At 39.8% G+C, this 21791-nt stretch overlaps 1 protein-coding gene across 5 annotated transcripts in view; it reads right to left on the bottom strand.

The window, feature by feature from the left end:
* Nucleotides 1–21791, bottom strand: part of NCALD (neurocalcin delta) — a 460437-nt gene that overhangs the window by 174784 nt on the left and 263862 nt on the right. For 4 of the 5 annotated variants that reach the window (XM_010863502.1, XM_010863503.1, XM_010863505.1 and 1 more), the window contains exon 4: nt 19369–19456. The exons of the other annotated variant lie outside the window; for it this stretch is intronic. The gene's annotated coding sequence lies outside the window, so the exon portion shown is untranslated. The remainder of the gene's footprint in view (nt 1–19368; nt 19457–21791) is intronic. 5 annotated transcript variants of the gene reach the window in all.

Below are 21791 nucleotides of genomic sequence, written 5' to 3'. Positions count from 1 at the left end.
AGACTAAACTAGCCAGGAGATCTCCTTTCTAAGACATTTTGTTTTTGGCTTCAAGCTCTGCTGGGTGAAATTCATCTGTCCTTCCTTCTTTCCTTTCTTCCTTTCCTCTTCCCTCCAACAAATACTCACTGGACACATATATGTGCATGGCATAGCTCTAAACACTAGAAAAATAACACCAAATAAAATACTAGAGAAATAGCAGTGAACAAAAGAGACAAAAATCCTTGCCATCTTGAAGGCTTTCGTTCTAATGGGGAAGAAAAATTTGGAATCTGAAATTGCAAATCACCTTTGTCTAAATGATATAAGTAGCAGCAGAGGCTAATAGAATGCACTTTGGGAATGGTTTCCAGGGGTTATTTGACCAGCTGTGGTCTGGGGGCATCCTTTCCAATAACCAAAGGCCACAGCTGAACAGCTGCACTTTTCTCATCCAGTTTTTAAAATTCCTCTTCTTCCCTAAGAGGAAGAGTGAGGTGGGGGTGAGGTGGGGATGGGGGGTAAGAGGGAAAACCAAACTGGCCAGGAGGAGAGTGGAAAAGACAGAATGGGAATAATGATTATCCTATAATGCATTTTAAAGCCAACCCTTCCTGAGCTGTGCCAGGCTAAGCACCTTACCTGTTATTAACATTTTTACTGTTATTAAATCATTATGTTGAGAGCATAACTGCATAACAATAATGGCGAGCCACTACTGAGAGTTTGCTGTGTGCCAGGAAGTGGTCTAGACACTAACCAATTTGCTCCCACTTACTCCTCACCACAATTCTGAGACAAGTACCATTATTTTTCACTTCACAGATGAAGAGCTGGATGCTTAGAGAGGTAAAGTCATTTGCTCCAAATCCCACAGCTAGCAAATGGCAGAGTCCAGACACAGATGTCAGGATGTTGGACTCCGAAGTCCTGGCTCTTTCCCTGTTCTCAGGGAGCACTCTCCCTTCTACTTGCCCAACAGGAGGCATTAACTGACTGGAGCTGCCCAGACCATATAATCTTCAGACAGGATTTCCATCCACAAAAATGTTTTTCTCAACAATGGATGCTCTTGCTGACCCTGTCCCCTTTCATCGCTTCATTGCATGTACTTTTTATAGCCCTGCGGTCCCAGTCCTCTGTCTCACCTGTTTACTGGGGTAACACATACCAGCTGTGACACTTGCTGAATTTCCAGTGGTCATGGTCTCTATCTTTCCCAGCACCTCTCAGCCTTTTAATTCTCTCATCATTATTTAAGCCAGCACGGAGCAATTTTCAAGACATCCAATTAGCAAAGTGCACAGAAGGAACTGGGTCCATAATTAATTAGTGATTCTAGGACACCACATAACAAAAGCAAAGCCAAGCACGTGGAAATCCCTGCAAACTGAAACAAGAAGAAAAATTACACATTCCAGGACCCTTCCCCAAGAGGGAAAAAGAAGTGAACAATATGCTCACTTGAATTCCAAACTTCTCCATCTATCTTGGGACCAAACAGTCATTAATCAATGGATGACAATCCAAGTGGAACATCTCCCCGCTCTGGGATGAACAGCTGCCTCTGTTCCAGGGATGAACTGATTCTTTCCCCACTGTCTTCATGTAGGAACATTAGCTCCTCTTTCCTCCCACAACTGTTCAAGCCACTTTAGAGAATCTTTCCTTTAAGATGGCCTCAGGCCTTGGAATTTCTTGCTCATCATCAGAGCAGAAGTCAAGTTGCTGCTGCTGCTGCTGCTCCTAAGTCACTTCAGTCGTGTCCGACTCTGTGCGACCCCATAGACAGCAGCCCACCAGGCTCTCCCGTCCCTGGGATTCTCCAGGCAAGAACACTGGAGTGGGTTGCCATTTCCTTCTCCAATGCAGGAAAGTGAAAAGTGAAAGGGAAGTTGCTCAGTCGTGTCTGACTCTTCGAGACCCCATGGACTGCAGCCCACCAGGCTCCTCCGTCCATGGGATTTTCCAGGCAAGAGTGCTGGAGTGGGGTGCCATTGCCTTCTCCAGAAGTCAAGTTAGAACACCGTAATTTAAGATACCAAGCTAGAATGACTTTGGGGGCAGAGAAAGAAAAGATAGAATGCCAGGATTCTCAGATGTACAGCTACTCTTAATTTGAAGATGAAAGGAGGGCTTGGGTAAATGACAGGGGAGTACTAGCACTGTTATTAGTGAAACCATTACATTTTTATTAGGAGGAAACATGGATTATGTTCACTTTTAGTTATGGATTCTGTCAGTGCCTAGAAGATCAAGGCCAACAAAATAATAAGTCCAAACAGTATTTCAGCAAGTTCCCGCATCTTACAGGAGTGATATCACTTACCATCACATACTTGCCAGGAGTGAAAATTAGGAGCCTTATACAGAACATTAACCTACAGTAGGAAATGGCAATTCACTCTAGTATTCTTGCCTGGAAAATCCCATGGACAAAGGAGCCTGGAATCCATGGGGTCACAAAAGAGTTGGACACAACTGAGAGACTGAGCACTCAGAACGTTAGAGTGGTAGGAATCTTTTGTTACTTTTTCTTACCTGCAGCCTAATTTCTTTTTGGTTCTATTGGTTTAACACCAGCTTTTAGGATTGATCTCTGTACTTATGCGAATTTACTGAAATCAAGCCCCACCAAGCCGCAGTCTAAGCACTTTGCTAATACCAGGACAGTGGATACAAGCAGTGTTAGTTGGAAGGAAAATAAGAATGCCTGCCAGGACATCGATAAGACATACCAGTTGCTTTTGCTGCTCCTGCTCAAAAGAGTAAATACTATGATGCCTGTTGCTAAGCAATGTCTCAGTTTCAGTCCTCAGTTACTCCATAGTAACATGGGATGCCTTACTTCTGTGATTTTTAGCCTCAGCAGCCATGGCTTCCAACACAAAGCAAAAGTGATTACTACAAATATTCACCCTTCTGACTCAAAGATAACACTGTTTTTAGGGATCCTATGTGAGAGTGACAGACTCTGTAGGACAGTCCCTGACCTTGTACTGATGACAATTCTTTGGTTTTCAGATGCTAGAAAGTTGCTCAGAGGAAGCAGATAACTAAGGGCTTTGCACCCCTTTCCCCCAGTTACCCAGCATTCCCTGGTTACCCAGGATTCCTTGGCTACCCAGAATTCCCAGTTACCCATCATTCATAATCATCTGGCATTTCCCAGAGACAGTCAGCAAGAAAATAAACTCTTCAGCAGGATTCTACCAATGCAGTCTCTACTTACAGGAGCAATGCAGCACAAGACACTACTCTGTGAAAGTCAGAGCACAGAATCTGGAGCCAGACTCCCTGAGATGAATCTCAACTACGCAATTTCTCATGGAAGTGATTTTGGCAAGTTAATGTCTTCATGCTGTTGTTTTTTCCCCTGTTATTGCCATGATTAGATAAGTTGGTGTGTGTAAAGTGCTTAGAACAGCACCTCCTTCTGGCAGCTTCTGGGTCTAGGGCAAGCTATAAATGTGTTTGTGAGTCTTCAAAACAATATCACAGTTTGTAAAGGAGGGAAAAGCTGACTCCAGAATGCACCCTTAGGATCTGTATTCACTGCTTTTGCATTTCAAACGAAAAAGTTAGAAATTGCCAAAATCTGAATTCCTATAACATCAAATTGTTACTAATTATGGTTCTGGTCATATGCCACATGTTTCCCAGAAATATCAAACGTTCCATGGAAAACTCGGTGGGAAATAAGGGTGGGGAAAACATATAGTAAGTGTTCATGTTTTTCTTGACTGTCAGTTTTTAATACAATGAAATAGTCAATGAAAAATATGAACATTCAATTACAACTACTTACCACTTCAGAAAGACACTCTTGAACTACTAAAAGTTAGAAATCTATGTTCAAAAACAGCATTGTCAAGTATTCTATATCTCTTAAACATTAAATTTTGAAAATATGACTCATATACCAGGTGTTTTCCCAAGTAGAAAATTACAGTGGTAGATGTTAAACTAACTCCATGTGATTCTCATTTTCAAAACTAAAATTTTGGACTATTTAGTATCCCCTTGAGGTGCCATTTTGATTTCAAATATAGTTTTCTTTTCGTGGGGTCTTTTTCCTACAAGAAATACATTTCTCTTAGTTTTTCAACACTGTTATTTAACAGGCAAAGTGTTTTAGATTTCTTTTATCTGCATTTATTTCACTTAAATTAAGTTGAATACAGTGAGTTTTTGCAACTATTTAGGGAAAGAAAATGAAATCATTAAGTGAGCTTCGTTCTTAAATGTTATACCAGGACTAGCAGGTTGGGTGTTCCATTTCAGTAGATTTTATACTAAAGAGAATGTATGTTTAAAAGAGAACAGTCTGATATTCTCATTAATTTCTATTTTCAGTCCGATATTTCTTATTGATACAGGTTAGACATGATCATCCTGTAAATGCTAAAAAGTGATCAAGATCTGATCCAAGTTACTTTGGTACTTTGATCTGTAATATGACACTTCTATGTGGAATAAGTGTGCTTACCATGTGATGGCAATGCCAGATGCTAGGATAATAATGATGAAAAAAGCAGACATGGGCCCTGTCTTGCAGAGCTTATCATCTAGGGCAGAGCTATTTAAAGTGTAGTCTCTGAACCAGCACCACCTCATGAACTATTTCTCATCAGACAGCAACAGAACCAGTACAGAGATTGCAAATAATCGTTTAGACACATTTACAGCAGTGGACACAGCTGCACCACTCAAATGTGTAATCAAGTGGACTTGGCTCATTGAATGGGGTCTAGACAGTTCAGATATGTGAATTTTACATGGCGCTATCCCAGTACTGGTCATAGACAGGAGAATACATATTGGCCTGTAATAAATAAGAAATTTTGAAAAAATCTAGTTCTTCCCACAGATAGTTTGAAAAGCACCAGTGTAGTGCTTTCCAATGGAGAAGGCAATTGGCACCCCACTCCAGTACTCTTGCCCGGAAAATTCCATGGGTGGAGGAGCCTGGTCGGCTGCAGTCCATGAGGTTGCGAAGAGTCGGACACAACCGAGCAACTTCACTTTCACTTTTCACTTTCATGCATTGGAGAAGGCAGTGGTAACCCACTCCAAAACTCTTGCCCGGAAAATCCCATGGATGAAGGAGCCTGGTGGGCTGCAGTCCATGGGGTCATGAAGAGTCGGACATAACTGAGCGACTTCACTTTCACTTTTCACTTTCACGCATTGGAGAAGGAAATGGCAACCCACTCCAGTGTTCTTGCCTGGAGAATCCCAGGAATGGGGGAGCCTGGTAGGCTGCTGTCTATGGGGTCGCACAGAGTCAGACATGATTGAAGCGACTTAGCAGCAGCAGCAGCAGAGCTTTCCAAATATTATAGGACACAGAGAGAGATTAATTCCAACAGAAAATTTGGGAAATTTTCATGGAAAAAATTCTGAAACATGGATTGGAATCTGTGGAGTAGAAATCATAACATGAGAAAAGCTATAAAGGCAGAAAAATGCAAGGATGCCCTGGGCAACTGAGTTCATTGCCCCCGAAGTGTGATATGGAGACGAGCAAATGGAGGTAAAGGAGACAAATCTGAAAAGATGGGCAACCTAAAGTTGCCCAGTTAGGAAAGGCTTTAACTGCCATGGAAAAGAGTTAGAACTTTATTTTTGACAATTGGAAGCTCTTAAATATTCCTGAACATCATAGCAACATGAAAGAACGTTCTATTTAACAAAATAACATGGGTCTCATTTGAGCTCTGTGAAACACTTTGAGTCAAGAGGCCTTTAGGCAAAGTAGATAATAACAGTAAAAAGGAATTCAAAATAAAATTCTCTTAATGGTGTCATATATTAGTCATGAGTCTAAGTGAATTTATGCAATCTGTGTCTCCCCAGGCACCACAGCATAGTAAAATCCACTTTCGAAGATTCAATCATATATGATTAAAGTGATCTGGAAATGCCATTTCTTAGCTGAACAACGACAGAACACACATTTTTCCCATTTTCAGAAACTTTGAGTAAACCACAGATGTTAAGGGAACATTAAACCAATATGCTATGGTAATAACTTACACTAAAATGTCAAGAACCATCACCAAAGGATACAAGGGTGGCACTTTTTTCTCTCTGCTGCTTTCAACTTCCTATAAAACCAGAAATAAACTTGATGAATGTGCCTCATGCAAGTTTCTATGTATCTATCACCAGTTCAGTTCAGTTCAGTTCAGTCACTCAGTCATGTCCGACTCTTTGCAACCCCATGGACTGCAGCACTCCAGGCCTCCCTGTCCATCACCAACTCCTGGAGTTTACGGAAACTCTTGTCCATTGAGTCAGTGATGCCATCCAACCTCTGTCATCCCCCTCTCCTCCCACCTTCAATCTTTCCCAGCATCAGGGTCTTTTCCAATGAGTCAGCTCTTCGCATGAGGTGGCCAAAGTATTGGAGTTTCAGCTTCAGCATCAGTCCTTCCAATGAATATTCAGGACTGATTTCCTTTAGGATGGACTGGTTGGATCTCCTTGCAGTCCAAGGGACTCTCAAGAGTCTTCTCCAACACCATAGTTCAAAAGCATCAATTCGTTGGCACTCAGCTTTCTTTATACTCCAACTCTCACATCCATACATGACCGCTGGAAAAACTATAGCTTTGACTAGACAGACCTTTATTAGCAAAGTAATGTCTCTATTATTTAATATGCTGTCTAGGTTGGTCATAACTTTTCTTCCAAGGAGTAAGCGTCTTTTCATTTCTTGGCTGCAGTCACCATCCGCAGTGATTTTGGACCCCCAAAAATAAAATCTCACTGTTTCCATTGTTTTCCTCATCTATTTGCCATGAAGTGATGGGGCCAGACCATGATCTTAATTTTCTGAATGTTGAGCTTTAAGCCAACTTTTTCACTCTCCTCTTTCACTTTCATCAAGAAGCTCTTTAGTTTTTCTTCATTTTCTGCCATAAGGATGGTGTCATATGCATATCGGAGGTTATTTCTCCAGGCAATCTTGATTCCAGCTTGTGCTTCCTCCAGGCCAGCCTTTCTCATGATGTACTCTGCATGTAAGTTAAATAAGCAGGGTGACAATATACAGCCTTGATGTACTCCTTTCCTGATTTGGAACCAGTCTGTTTGTTCCATGTCCAGTTGTTCCATGTCCAGTTGTAACTGTTGCTTCTTGATCTGCATACAGATTTCTCAGGAGGCAGGTCACTACAAACAAAGCTAGTGGAGGTGATGGGATTCCAGTTGAGCTATTTCAAATCCTAAAAGATGATGCTGTGAAAGTGCTGCACTCAATATGCCAGCACATTTGGAAAACTCAGCAGTGGCCACAGGACTGGAAAAGGTCAGTTTTCATTCCAATCCCAAAGAAAGGCAATGCCAAAGAATGCTCAAACTACCACACAATTGCACTCATCTCACACACTAGGGCTTAAGATTCTCATAAATGTCTCTTTTAAAAAAATAGTTGAGCAGCTAAGTAAGTTTTAATCTTTGAGGATACAATTTTGTAAGGTTTTTAATGATGAAACAAGGCCCTCAAAGTGTAAACCACTCCCTCCCTTCCTACAGAACACATTACCATGTCAGGATTGCACACATTTGGCTGAATAAAAATCTAATTCTGGTTTCACAATATGATTTTTAATTGTGATGTAAGAACTACAGAATTAGAAAGAAACCATGCTGTTAAACTGAAAGCTATGCACTTGGAGTTGGACGTGTTTGCAATACAACACAAAGCTAAAACAGCACTGCGAGCCCCTGATGATGATGTACGCAAGAAGTGGTTCTCAACGAGAGGGATTTTGCTCCCCCAAGAAGACGTTTGGCAATGTCTAGAGGTGGTTGTCATACTTGGGAGATACTACTGGCACCATGAGGCCACTAAGCATCCTACCGTGCGTAGGACTGCTGCTGCTGCTAAGTCGCTTCAGTCGTGTCCGACTCTGTGTGACCCCATAGACGGCAGCCCACCAGGCTCCGCCAACCCTGGGATTCTCCAGGCAAGAACACTGGAGTGGGTTGCCATTTCCTCCTCCAAGGCATGAAAGTGAAAAGTGAAAGTGAAGTCGCTCAGTCGTGCCGGACTCTTAGCGACCCCATGGACCGCAGCCTACCAGGCTCCTCCGTCCATGGGATTTTCCAGGCAAGAGTACATAGGACAGCCCTTCACAAAAGAATTATCTAGTCCAAAATGTTAACAGTGCTGCAGCTAAGAAATCCTGCACTAAAGGATACACTAACAACATTTCTATTATTCCTCATGTCTTATATAGAAATAATCACTTTGATTCATGTAATCTGGAAATCAGAAAGCAGGAAATTCTTGAAAATTAAAACAGATACGCATTATGCCTCCCTTTGATCCATGAACTACTCTCTGACTTTGGCAAGCAAGACCTGAAGGTGACCCCACAGGTGTTCTGGTTTATTAATTGCATCAATGGTAATAATTTATATGCAGATATGAAAATAGTACCACATGGAAATCTTCAAGCAGAAAAGACAGGCATGACTGAAAATGCAAACAAGGTTCCAGGTAAGTATTATTTTCTGAATGTAAGTCACTGATGATTGTAACATGCACTATCAGTTAAAAAACAGCTTTAAGGAATGTGGCAAAGAACCATCTCTCCTTAAATGTGTATGTTGATTTTATGATGTGAACCTTTTATTGAGATAATGTGTGCAAAATCTACAAAGTATTTTCAGTGTATAATAAGATATATGTAGCTCTCTTTCTGTAAAAAGAAATAGAAAGACTCCCTCTTAAATCGTTTCCCATTGGTGTCAACTCAGCTATTTTTACTTATATCTTTTCATTGCTCCCCTCCTCCTGCCCCCACCACTCCAGGAATTGCGGGTCAGGTGCCGGTGGGAGTGCTATCACTAGCTTCTCAGAAACAAGAGTAAATACAAATCTCTCAGCTTCCTTCTCTTACTTTTTTCAGACAGAGGTGTCTTTCATTTTTATTTATTTATTTTTGGCTGTGCAGGGTCTTCACTGCTGTGCGGGCTACTCTCTAGTTGCAGTGCTTGGGCTTCTCACTGCAGTGGTTTCTCTTGTGGAGCACAGGCTCTAGGCACTCTGGCTTCAGTAGTTGTGGCTCCTGGGATCTAGAGCACAGACTCAACAGCCGTGATGCACAGACTTAGTTACTCCATAGTGTGTGAGATCTTCCTAAAGGCCAGAGATCGAATCCATGTCTCCTACATTGGCAGACTGATTCTTTACTACTGAGCCACCAGGGAAGCCCTCCTTCTCTTATTTTATTCTCTTGGAATTTCTCCGAAGTCTTTGACTGTGAACTGAGTACTCTGAAGAACACCTGTGCTGAGCATGGTCCTAGCTCTGCTAGAGGACATAACTTTATTTAACTAAACAGGGGAGTAACCATACACAGATACAATTCAATATATATTTGAAATAATTTTTAAAATTTCATCTAAAGACCACTTACACCATTTAATCATAGACAAAACATTACTATAAAACCTATATATTTGCTTCCTGGCATATTGTCTGCTTGTCCAACTAGAATTTAAGATCCACATGAACAGGGAATTTTGTCTTGTATTTACTGGCCAAATGAGTGAATGAATCAATGAATACCTTCTCCCAAATAGCAGAGTCATTATACAGTTGCAAACTCCTTTTTATTTTCACTCTAACGACAGGAGACAACAGGACTAATCCATGGTATGTCCATTTGTCCATGCGTGCATTCATGCATTCATTCATTCTCTACCAAGCCTTTCATGATCCGCCCCTGCCACCACTCTGCTTTCCCTCACACCTTGCTCCCTCTGTTCTCTAGCAACACTGGCCTTGGTTCAGTTCCTAGTAAGCTCCAAGCTCCCTCCTACCTCGGGGCCTTGGCCTAGAACACTCTCCTCCCCACTGTCCATCTCTTCAGATTTCTTCAGGGAAGCCTTCCCTATCACCATTTCAACTAGATGTAGTGCCTCTATTTTATAGTCTTGGTTTCCCATCTTTCTTTGTGCTCTTTCCTCCTATCATAGTATTGATCACATTTGTAAAGAATATTTCTGTAATTATTTGATGAACATCCCTACACCACTCAACTGGAGACAGAAACCATCCCTGCCGTGTTCTCCATTCAAATCCTCATCATTTAACACAATGCCTGTTATTAAAATACAGCAAGCACTCAATATTTACTGAATGGGTAAATGAATTAGGTTTCTAGGAATGTGATCTGTTATTAAATATATGAGTCATGATATACTATATTATTTTCCACTAGGGCTCAAGTAAGTAGGTGCTTAATCAGTGCATACATGCATGCTAAGCTGCTTCCGTCGTGTTCAACTCTTTGCGATCCTATGGACTGTAGCCTGCCAGGCTCCTCTGTCCATGGGATTCTCCAGGCAAGAATACTGGAGTGGGTTGCTATGCCCTCCTCCAGGGGAATCTCCTGACCCAGGGATTGAACCCAAGTCTCTTACATCTCCTGCATTGCAGGTATGTTCTTTACCACTAGCATCACCTATACTTTTTGGTTAATTGGAATCATCAGTTATCTACTACAAACAACATTCTCCTAAGTCTACATGATACTCCAAGAACTTACTGCAAAATTGCTGAGAAGTCATCTACACTATATTCTTTTTTCTAAAAAAACATTGACTTTATTAGATGTTTTGGCCTTAAAAACATGACTGAATGGAAAGTCATTGCAGGGAATCAATTATCTGAACAATCAGTATTTGTCTCTATTTGAAAACATATGGATGGATACTTAATTATCCTCTAGATATGTGGTATCCTGTGCTCTCAGCTCTGAGATAATCTCTCTCCATTACTACTCCCGAACAAAAGATATGCTATTGATGAAGTAGATTTTTTTTTTAATAAAAAAGGATTTATGCGACATTGAAAATAAAAAGTAGTAAGCTCCTAGGCTAAGAGGATTAAAATAGCATTTTTTTAAGAGGAGGAGGAAAAAGGTCTTTAGTGCAGAAAACTGTAGAAAAATAAAAATCCATGTAACTGAGAAGTTAGTCATATAGGAAGCCTTGGGGAAGAGTATGAACTTCTTGGGGATTCAGACGAAGTAATTCTAGCTAAGGGAGATAAAGAGAGATACCCAGACAACAGCAAATCAAAAATGATTGTAAATCTAGAGTCTATTCATATACTTCACTTTCAGATAGTGTTTTACACATATCTTTCCTATCTATTGTTGTCAGGAACTCTGTCACTAGGTGACTTTCACAAGAGTCGAATTCTTGAACAAAATTCTAGAAAGCCCAGGAAATTGGGGCAATGTTTGCTACCTTAGGCCATTATTTTGGAATGCTTAGAAAGTTTAATCTCTATTCAAGGGGTCATCCTGACCCTTGCCTTGCCTTCTCCTCTCAAGCCAACAGTAATTGAGCAGGAAGTGGTTCCTTCACTGCCTCAAGAACTTTCCAGTTAATTTCTTATTCAAATCCTCCTCCTTTGGGTCTGGCAGATGCCTCAAACCTCTGGCACACACTCAGCCTCTCGTTGCTCTGCATAAATCAGAGATGGAGTAGAGTATATTTAAGGCTCACTCAAGAAGGAAAAGGCTTCCCTTGTGGCTCAGATGGTAAAGAATCTGCCTGCAACGCAGGGGACCTGGGTTCAATTTCTGGGTCAGGAAGGTCCCCTGGAGAAGGGAATGGCAACCCACTCCAGTATTCTCATCTGGAAAATTTCATGGACAGAGAAGCCTGCTGGCTACAGTCCATGGGGTCACAAAGAGTTGGACATGACTGAGTGAGTAACCCTTTCAAGAAGGAAATCTGCAGTGAGAAATCAACTGGCCCTGAGATCACAGACCCAGAAGACAGACTTGGACTTCCCTGTCAGTGCAGTGGTTAAGAATCCTCCTTGCAGGGGGCGATCCTAAGATGGCAGAGGAATAGGACGGGGAGACTACTTTCTCCTCCACAAATTCATCAAAAGAACATTTGAACGCTGAGCAAATTCCACAAAACAACTTCTGAATGCTGGCAGAGGACATCAGGCACCCAGAAAGGCAGCCCATTGTCTTTGAAAGGAGATGGAGAAGTCTTGAGGCTACTGTAAGAATAAGACTGAAAACCAGAGGCATGAGGCTTAATTAAGTCCAAATCCTGAGAACACCAGAGAACTCCTGACTCCAGGGAACATTAATCAATAGGAGCTCATCAAATGCCTCCATACCTACACTGAAACCAAACACCACCCGAGGGCCAACAAGTTCCAGAGAAAGACATACCATGCAAATTCTCCAGCAACACAGGAACATAGCCCTGAGCTTCAATATACAGGCTGCCCAAAGTCACTCCAAACACATTAACATCTCAAAACTCATTACTGGACACTTCAGTATACTCCAGAGAGAAGAAATCCAGCTCCACCCCCCAGAACACAGACACAAGTTTCCCTAACCAGGAAACTTTGACAAGCCACGTATCTAACCCGACCCACAGTGAGGAACCTCCACAATAAAGAGGAACCACAAACTGCTAGAATATGGAAAGACCACCCCAAACACATCAATATAAACAAGATGAAAAGGCAGAGAAATACCCAGCAGGTAAAGGAACAGGATAAATGCCCACCAAACCAAACAAAAGAGGAAGAGATAGGGAATCTACCTGATAAAGAATTCCAAATAATAATAGTGAAAATGATCCAAAATCTTGAAAACAAAATGGAGTTACATATAAATAGCCTGGAGACAAAGATTAAGAAGATGTAAGAAATGTTTAACAAGGACCTAGAAGAAATAAAAAAAGAGTCAATATATAATGAATAATGCAATAAATGAGATCAAAAACACTCTGGAGGGAACCAACAGTAGAATAACAGAGGCAGAAGATAGGATTAGTGAGGTAGAAGATAGAATGGTAGAAATAAATGAAACAGAGAGGAAAAAATTAAAAGAAATGAGGACAACCTCAGAGACCTCTGGGACAATGTTAAATGCCCCAACATTCGAATCATAGGAGTCTCAGAAGAAGAAGACAAAAAGAAAGGCCATGAGAAAATACTTGAGGAGATAATAGTTGAAAACTTCCCTAAAATGGGGAAGGAAATAGTCACCCAAGTCCAAGAAACCCAGAGAGTCCCAAACAGGATAAACCCAAGGCTAAACACCCCAAGACACATATTAATCAAATTAACAAAGATCAAACACAAAGAACAAATATTAAAAGCAGCAAGGCAAAAACAACAAATAACACACAAGGGGATTCCCATAAGGATAACAGCTGATCTTTCAATAGAAACTCTTCAGGCCAGGAGGGAATGGCAGGACATATTTAAAGTGATGAAAGAAAGTAAACTACAGCCCAGATTATTGTACCCAGCAAGGATCTCATTCAAATAGAAGGAGAAATCAAAAGCTTTACAGACAAGCAAAAGCTGAGAGAATTCAGCACCACAAAACCAGCTCTCCAACAAATGCCAAAGGATCTTCTCTAGACAGGGTGTATAAACTCGAACCCCAAACAATAAAGTAAATGGCAATGAGATCATACTTAGCAATAATTACCTTAAATGTAAATGGGTTGAATGCCCCAACCAAAGGACTGGCTGAATGGATACATAAACAAGACCCCTATATATGTTGTCTACAAGAGACCCACCTCGAAACAAGGGACACATACAGACTGAAAGTGAAGGGCTGGAAAAAGATATTCCATGAAAATAGAGACCAAAAGAAAGCAGGAGTAGCAATACTCATATCAGATAAAATAGACTTTAAAACAAAAGCTGTGAAAAGAGACAAAGAAGGACACTACATAATGATCAAAGGATCATCCAAGAAGAAGATATAACAATTATAAATATATATGTACCCAACATAGGAGCACCACAATATGTAAGACAAATGTTGACAAGTATGAAAGGGGAAATTAATAATAACACAATAATAGTGGGAAACTTTAATACCCCACTCACACCTATGGATAGATCAACTAAACAGAAAATTATCAAGGAAACACAAACTTTAAATGATACAATAGACCAGTTAGACCTAATTGATATCTATAGGACATTTTACCCCAAAACAATGAATTTCACCTTTTTTTCAAGTGCACATGGAACCTTTTCCAGGATAGATCACATCCTGGGCCATAAATCTAGCCTTGGTAAATTAAAAAAAACTGAAATCATTCCAAGCATCTTTTCTGACCACAATGCAGTAAGATTAGATGTCAATTACAGGAGAAAAACTATTAAAAATTCCAACATATGGAGGCTGAACAACACACTGCTGAATAACCAACAAATCACAGAAGAAATCAAAAAAGAAATCAAAATATGCATAGAAGCGAATGAAAATGAAAACACAACCCAAAACGCATGGGACACTGTAAAAGCAGTGCTAGGGGAAGGTTCATAGCAATACAGGCTTACCTCAAGAAACAAGAAAAAAGTCAAATAAATAACCTAAGTCTACACCTAAAGCAACTAGAAAAGGAAGAAATGAAGAATCCCAGGGTTAGTAGAAGGAAAGAAATCTTAAAAATTAGGGCAGAAATAAATGCAAAAGAAACAAAAGAGACCATAGCAAAAATCAACAAAGCCAAAGGCTGGTTCTTTGAGAAGTTAAATAAAATTGACAACCCAGTAGCCAGATTCACCAAGAAACAAAGGGAGAAAAATAAAATCAACAAAATTAGAAATGAAAATGGAGAGATCACAACAGACAACACAGAAATACAAAGGACCATAAGAGACTACTATCAGCAATTATATGCCAATAAAATGGACAACTTGGAAGAAATGAACAAATTCTTAGAAAAGTACAACTTTCCAAAACTGAACCAGGAAGAAAAGAAAATCTTAACAGACCCATCACAAGCATGGAAATTGAAACTGTAATCAGAAATCTTCCAGCAAACAAAATCCCAGGACCAGACAGCTTCACAGCTGAATTCTACCAAAAATTTAGAGAACAGCTAACACCTATCCTACTCAAACTCTTCCAGAAAATTGCAGAGGAAGGTAAACTTCCAAACTCATTCTATGAGGCCACCATCACCCTAATACCAAAACCTGACAAAGATCCCACAAAAAAAGAAAACTACAGGCCAATATCACTGCTGAACATAGATGCAAAAATCCTTAACAAAATTATAGCAAACAGAATCCAACAACATATTAAAAAGATCATACATTATGACCAAGTGGGCTTTTCCCAGGGATGCAAGGATTCTTTAATATCTGCAAATCAATCAATGTAATACACCACATTAACAAATTGAAAAATAAAAACCATATGATTATCTCAATAGATGCAGAGAAAGCCTTTGACAAAATTCAACATCTATTTATGATAAAAAAAAAAACCCTCCAGAAAGCAGGAATAGAGGGAACATACCTCAACATAATAAAAGCTATCTATTACAAACCCACAGCAAACATTATTCTTAATGGTGAAAAATTGAAAGCATTTCCCCTAAAGTCAGGAACAAGACAAGGGTGCCCACTCTCACCACTACTATTCAACATAGTTTTGGAAGTTTTGGCCACAGCAATCAGAGCAGAAAAAGAAATAAAAGGAATCCAGATTGGAAAAGAAGAAGTAAAACTCTCACTGTTTGCAGATGACATGATCCTCTACATAGAAAACCCTAAAGACTCTACCAGAAAATTACTAGAGCTAATCAATGAATATAGTAAAGTTGCAGGATATAAAATCAACACACAGAAATCCCTTGCATTCCTATACACTAACAATGAGAAAACAGAAAGAGAAATTAAGGAAACAATTCCATTCACCATTGCAACGAAAAGAATAAAATGCTTAGGAATATATCTACCTAAAGAAACAAAAGACCTATATATAGAAAACTATAAAACACTGGTGAAAGAAATCAAAGAGGACACAAATAGATGGAGAAATATACTGGGTTCATGGATCAGAAGAATCAATATAGTAGAAATGAGTATACTACCCAAAGCAATGTATAGATTCAACGCAATCCCTATCAAGCTATCAATGGTATTTTTCACAGAACTAGATCAAATAATTTCACAATTTGTATGGAAATACAAAAAACCTTGAATAGCCAAAGCAATCTTGAGAAAGAAGAATGGAACTGGAGGAATCAACCTGCCTGACTTCAGGGTCTACTACAAAGCCACATTCATCAAGACAGTATGGTACTGGCACAAAGACAGAAATATAGATCAATGGAACAAAATAGAAAGCCCAGAGATAAATCCATGCACCTATGGTCACCTTATCTTCGACAAAGGAGACAAGAAAATACAATGGGGAAAAGACAATCTCTTTAACAAGTGGTGCTGGGAAAACTGGTTAACGACTTTTAAAAAAATGAAACTAGAACACTTTCTAACACCATACACAAAAATAAACTCAAAATGGATTAAAGATGTAAACTTAAGGCCAGAAACTATAAAACTCCTAGAGGAGAACATAGGCAAAACACTCTTGGACATAAATCACAGCAGGAACTTCCATGATCCACCTCCCAGAATATTGGAAATAAAAGCAAAAATAAACAAATGGGACCTAATTAAACTTAAATGCTTCTGCACAACAAAGGAAACTATAAGCAAGGTGAAAAGACAGCCTTCAGAATGGGAGAAAATAATAGCAAATGAAGCAACTGACAAACAACTAATCTCAAAAATATACAAGCAACTCCTACAGCTCAATTCCAGAAAAATAAATGACCCAATCAAAAAATGGGCCAAAGATCTAAATAGACATTTCTCCAAAGAAGACATACAGATGGCTAACAAACACATGAAAAGATGCTCAATATCACTCATTATTAGAGAAATGCAAATCAAAACCATAATGAGGTACCATTTCATGCCAGTCAGAATGTCTGCGATCCAAAAGTCTACAAGCAATAAATGCTGGAGAGGGTGTGGAGAAAAGGGAACCCTCTTACACTGTTGGTGGGAATGCAAACTAGTACAGCCACTATGGAGAACAGTGTGGAGAATCTTTAAAAAACTGAAAATAGAGCTGCCATACAACCCAGCAATCCCACTGCTGGGTATACACACCAAGGAAACCAGAATTGAAAGAGACACGTGTACCCCAATGTTCATTGCAGCACTGTTTATAATAGCCAGGACATGGAAGCAACCTAGATGTCCATCAGCAGATGAATGGGTAAGAAAGCTGTGATACATATACACAATGGAGTATTACTCAGCCATTAAAAAGAATACATTTGAATCAGTTCTAATGAGGTAGATGAAACTGGAGCCGATTATACAGAGTGAAGTAAGCCAGAAAGAAAAACACCAATACAGTATACTAATGCATATGTATAGAATTTAGAAAGATGGTAACAATAACCCTGTATGTGAGACAGCAAAAAAGACACAGATATATAGAACAGTCTTTTGGACTCTGTGGGAGAGGGTGAGGGTGGGATGGTTTGGGAGAATGGCATTGAAACATGTATATTATCATATGTGAAATGGATCACCAGTCCAGGTTCGATGCATGATACAGGGTCCTCGGGGCTGGTGCACTGGGATGACCCAGAGGGATGAGATAGGGAGGGAGGTGGGAGGTGGGGTTCAGAATGGGGAACACATGTACACCCGTGGTGGATTCATGTCAATGTATGGCAAAACCAATACAATATTGTAAAGTAATTAGCCTCCAAAAAATTAACTAATTTATTAATTATTTAAAAAAAAAGAATCCTCCTTGCAATGTAGGGGACACAAGTTCGATCCCTGGCCTGGGAAGATTCCACATACCACAGGGCAACTAAGCCCATGTATCATAACTGCTGTGCTGGAGCTCTAGAGACCGTGCTCCACAACAAGAGAAGCCACTGCAGTGAGGAGCCCATGCACTGCAACCAAAGAGTAACCCCTACTTGCAGCAATTACAGAAAGCCACAGCACTGCAACCAACACCCAGTGCAGCCATAAACAAGTAAATAAATGAAATTTTTTTAAAAGAGAGAGAGACTTGGATGCTTGCGGAGGGCCAATAGCAGACATACTGATTCTCCACACCGTCACATTAAGGGGAAGGGTTCTTATGTTGGATCATACATATGCTTTACTGTCTTTGGGGGCAGAAATACACATTTCTCATTATTCTTTAGCTTGATATCACAATGATCCAAGGAATTAATGCAATGGCTACTACCATGTTTAGGGTTGTGATCCGTAAGTACTTCAGAGTATCTCAAGCCGCCTGATTACTGCCAACTTAAATGCATAATTCTCTCCTGGCCTTCAGGAGAAATGTATTGGCATTGAGGCTTAGTTATAAATGTTACGAGAAAAAAAAAAAAAAATAGATATTGACTAGCTCGACTTCAAATATTTTATTACTGTCCTATAGCTTTCATTAAAAGAACTGGCTTTATTCAATTTGGAATACAATTGAAAGTGAAAGGCTTTTCACTTTCACTTTCTCATTATATCCAGATGAGCTATGTTACTCATCTATTAATTAAACCATAGAGAGTTAATGGGTGATGAAGGAAGTGGGATGAAAAAGAGCTAAATACATATAAGTTTCATTTTATATTGACTTATCTCCCTTCCCTGAAATATCAGCAAAATACAAACTAAGGTTCTGTTCTGGCCCACGTTCACTTTAATATTTTTACCATTTGGTCTTCATATAGAACTATTTGGCCAAGTAAGTATTCATGCCTTCTTCACAGTCACAAAAAGTATTGCCAGGGCTTAAGCCAAACTACCTTGTCTTCAAACCTTGGCTGGCTCGCATCTGGAGCAATTAACATATTTTGAAAATTGTCCAAGGAATTCATAAATCAATAGATTTCCCTTCCTGAAAAGCCAATTTCCTAAACGTTCAATGAGATGGCTTTTGAGACCCACACCAACTAAATAGGAAAATAATAGTGTTCCTATCTTAACAGGAAACTCATGATTGCGGGTGCTGCTGCCCTCATTATACCATAACAGGATTTCAAAAGAATCTTTTCTGAATTAAAAAATATTCCATCTATTTGCTGCACAGTATCCTCTTCGATCTTTTGTATTAAATGATAGATATGGAAAGTAAGGAGGGGCACATATATATTGTCCTTTTCTCCAGGAAGCAAGTTGGGTTTTTTATTTCATTATCCCTTCTCCTACTTGTTTGTTTGTTTTTTTAATTAAGTAAATTTCTATTTAATCAGAGTCACTACAGAAAAGAATTTTTTAAAAAGTAAAATGGTAAAATAGTTTTTGGTAACAGAAATTTATCTAGAGTTAAAAATGGAAATGCATACTTCATGACAAAGCTTTAATGGCAGATATAAACTAGCATTTTCTATTTACCAAATACCAGAAACATTTAACACACAACAACTTAACCAGGATGCAACATCTTTGCATTCTGAATCATAATTTACACAATTCAAAACCCAGGCATTTGAAAGGTTAAAAAAGTAACTCACAATATGCAGTCACGCAGTGTCCCGGGTCTCAGAGCCTTCCACAGCTGTAAGGCCAGATTTGCTCGCCGGCAGTTCTCTGGCCCTGCAACTGAGATCACTCATAATTAATGAATAATTTACTTGAACACTTGACAGCTCAGTAAGCGGTTTATGAAAGGCTGTTACTTTTACTTCTTCTGTAGTTGCCTTTGCAAACAGGAAACAGGAAACACACCTACAAGAGCACTGACAGACCTCAGCTTAACTGGTCTTTTCTCAAAGTACTCAGTGGAGAGTCTTGTACCACAGACATGATATGTCCCTAAAAGAGCAATACTCAGATCCTTCTATTGCAGAATTTAAAATCTTTTAGACAGATGCCATGCAGGCAATTTATTACAAGCATTTTAGTAACATTCAGGCCTTATGACCTTAATCCTGGAAGGACTATAAATTTCAGAATATGTATATAATATTTATAAATATATACATATCAACACATATATGTGTATATATAAGTACAAATATATAATACATTAAGCAATATATTATTTAAATATGGATTATTTAAAACAATAAGCAGCATATTAAAGTAATATATATAATTTTCCTGGAATATATGTGGAAACTATCATTTAGGCATCTTTTGTCTACACGTAACAGAAACCCAGCTCAAAATCCCTTAAACAAATAAATAACAAAACAAGAAAATATTTTGGTTTATTGAGTTGGGGAAGAAAAACCTGGATATAGGTCTGGTTTTAGGAAAACAGAGTTTCACTATTTATATCTCTTGATTCTCTGCAAGTCTCTTAGCATGGTATTTTCTGTAGAGTGACTTCACCTTCTGGCTGCCTTTCCTCTTGGTGCAAACAAATAACTTCATTGATTCAAGATCACACATCCATCTTCCAAGAGGGCAGTGTTAGCGTGCTGCCAGTCTCAAGCTCTGAAGTCATTCTGATTGCCCATCACTGAATCAGTCACTGTACTTGTCTGAACGGCTTTAATCAAGCCTTATCCTTGTAAGAGGTGACAGCCTCTCTCTCTGTCTCTCAGTCACTCAGTCATGTCTGACTCTTTTTGATCCCATGGACTGTAGCCCGCCAGACTCTTCTGTCCATGGAATTTTCCAAGCCAGAATACTGGAATGGGTAGCCATCCTACTCCAGGGGATCTTCTCCTGAGTCTTTTGAGTCTCCTGCATTGGCAGGCAGGTTCTGTACCACTGGTTCCACCTGGGAAACCCAGAGATGAGGGTAGGATGTTCCAAAGAAAAATCACATGGAAGGGCATTCAGGTTACTAAGAGAAAGGGACAAGGGGGAAAGGAATATTGGAGGAAATCAACAAATGTCTGCCATGACAATGTTTGGCAATAATCCGAAGATTGGTATTTGAGGATGTGTATCTATGAAAATACTGGATCTTGGGTTACTACTGCACAATTACACTCATCTCACATGCTAGTCGGAGAAGGCAATGGCAACCCACTCCAGTACTTTTGCCTGGAAAATCCCATGGATGGAGAAACCTGGTAGCCTGTAGTCCATGGGGTCGCTAAGAGTCGGACACGACTGAGCGACTTCACTTTCACTTTTCATTTTCATGCATTGAAGAAGGAAATGGCAACCCACTCCAGTGTTCTTGCTTGGAGAACCCCAGGGACGGGGGAGCCTGGTGGGCTGCCATCTATGGGGTCGCACAGAGTCGGACACGACTGAAGCTACTTAGCAGTAGCAGCAGCACATGCTAGTAAAATAATGCTCAAAAATCTCCAAGCCAGGCTTCAGCAATATGTGAACTGTGAACTTCTTGATATTCAAGCTGTTTTAGAAAAGGCAGAGGAACCAGAGATCAAACTGCCAACATCCGCTGGATCATGGAAAAAGCAAGAGGGTTCCAGAAAAACATCTATTTCCGCATTATTGACTATGCCAAAGCCTTTGACTGTGTGCATCACAATAAACTGTGGGAGACCTGCCTCTTGAGAAATCTGTATGCAGGTCAGGAAGCAACAGTTAGAACTGGACATGGAACAACAGACTGGTTCCAAATAGGAAAAGGAGTATGTCAAGGCTGTATATTGTCACCCTGCTTATTTAACTTATATGCAGAGTACATCATGAGAAACGCTGGACTGGAAGAAACACAGCTAGAATCAAGATTGCCGGGAGAATTATCAATAACCTCAGATATGCAGATGACATCACCCTTATGGCAGAAAGTGAAGAACTAAAGAGCCTCTTGATGAAAGTGAAAGTGGAGAGTGAACAAGTTGGCTTAAAGCTCAACATTCAGAAAATGAAGATCATGGCATCCAGTCCCATCACTTCATGGGAAATAGATGGGGAAACAGTGGAAACAGTGCCAGACTTTATTTTTCTGGGCTCCAAAATCACTGCAGATGGTGACTGCAGTCATGAAATTAAAAGACGCTTACTC

Source organism: Bison bison, unplaced genomic scaffold (assembly GCF_000754665.1).
Source record: "Bison bison bison isolate TAMUID 2011002044 unplaced genomic scaffold, Bison_UMD1.0 scf7180017864491, whole genome shotgun sequence".
Lineage (NCBI taxonomy): Eukaryota > Metazoa > Chordata > Mammalia > Artiodactyla > Bovidae > Bison > Bison bison.
Note: the sequence above shows the minus strand (reverse complement) of the source record. Positions and strands in the feature narration are given on the sequence as shown.